This window comes from Protobothrops mucrosquamatus, unplaced genomic scaffold, assembly GCF_001527695.2.
Source record: "Protobothrops mucrosquamatus isolate PMUCROS unplaced genomic scaffold, P.Mucros_1.0 scaffold191, whole genome shotgun sequence".
NCBI classification, from domain to species: Eukaryota; Metazoa; Chordata; class Lepidosauria; order Squamata; family Viperidae; genus Protobothrops; species Protobothrops mucrosquamatus.
In genome coordinates, this window is record NW_015386547.1 from 215312 (window position 1) to 217143 (window position 1832).

Genomic DNA, 1832 nt, shown 5'->3' on the forward strand with positions numbered 1-1832 from the left:
ATGACTAATGCCAGGATTAAGGAAGACATTTTTGTTGGTCAAGAAATCAATGACAAGCGATGCAAAGATCTGTTAGTGGAGCCAGAGAAAATTGGCTGGAAAGCATTCAAGGATGTCATTGAGAATTTTCTTCACAAATACAGAGCACCAAACTACATTCAGCTGGTTGATAAACTACTTACAGCATACAAGACTTGAAGTGCAACATGTTACTGAGGATTCATATTCTCCATTCATACTTGGATTTCTTTCCTGAAAATCTGGATTCAGTCAGTGATGAATATGGTGAAAAGTTTCACCAGGATATTGTCACAATGGAAAAGGGATATCAGGGCAACTGGAATCCATCAATACTGGTTGGGTATTATTGGACCCTGTAGAGAGATGCATGGGACACTGAGTATAAATGAAAATCAGCAGCAAAATACTTTTAGCTCTGTTGAATTCAACTGCATGTTGAAAACATTATGTGATTAAATACATTATAGTCATTAAAAGTTAATTTCATATTTTTCAAGATTCCTACATGATACAGTCATTCTGAAATTATATTTGTGTTTGGTTTGAAGAGATCTACCATAATCACCAAAAGTTTTTTCAGAAAGCAAAACTTTTGAAAAAAATTGTTGTCCAGTGTTACCTAATATTATGGATCATTAGGTTTCCCCCTGTTAAATCAGAATGATACCTTTTCCAAAAATATCAGGGCAATATACCGTGTATCCACACTACAAATTGAAAATTATTGAAATTTAGATGCAGAGGCAAGGTTCTTCTACTCAATAATAATTATTTAATATTGCTTCAACATAAAGTGAGTTCCATAAAAATAATTGTATTTGCTGCAGACTTCAACAATAAGGCATCCCAAATTCACATATGTTGAAGACATATTTGCAATACTAACCCCCCCCCAAAAAAAACCCTAACAGAAAATATTAAAGATGAGTAAAAGAAATATTTGTAATTTTTTCTTTGTCTCCATCTGTATTCTACAGTGGAACACTAAGCACCACTTATGTGAAGCGTTAAGTATTGAATGTCAAAAATTAATTTCTTTCCCAATGGTTTCCATTCTGGCTATACACCAAGTCTAGAAAATATTCAAAATGTCCCACACCTCATACAATGCAAATTCCACCAAAGGAAAAAGAAGTAAAAGTAAACAAAACTGATTAAGAAAAGTGCCAATGATGATTCCTTATTTTCCAAGAAGGTGGTGGTAGTGGTGAAGGAAGGGAATCCTTGAGGCTGAATCATTAGACAGAGCTGTAGACATGGTCCCATAGGTTTGCATAGATCTATACTGTTGTAAGTAGTCAGGGAGCCATTCCATTAAAGTGCTAATTTCACTTAACCTCTTTTTCTCTTTTCAGTTACATAATATACATTCCCAAGTGACCCACAATTTAATTGACTGCTTAAAGGCCATTACCCCCTTTCCTGAATTATAACTCCCAAGCCCTCAGAGTTTCCAATAATGCATATTTAGGAATGCGAGTGTTATGTACGCTATGTATAAATCTTTAGCAGGATAGGATAAAGATGAAAAATAGGGCTAGCTTGGAGGGCTAAGAAACCACTTGCCTTTTCTTGTCTCATACTTTCTTTATTTGGATAATTTTAAGTTGCTAGCTTTTTAACTTTTATTCAGATAGACCCATAAATAAGTTTAACTCTCAACATTGGGAATTATTGATATTCAAATAGCATTTGATGAGCTACACTAGGTTATATGAAATAGTTCCTGTACTTTAGAATAGAATAGAGCTGGAAGGAACCTTGGAGGTCTTCTAGTCCAGCCACCTGCTCAAGCAGGAGAACCTATACCA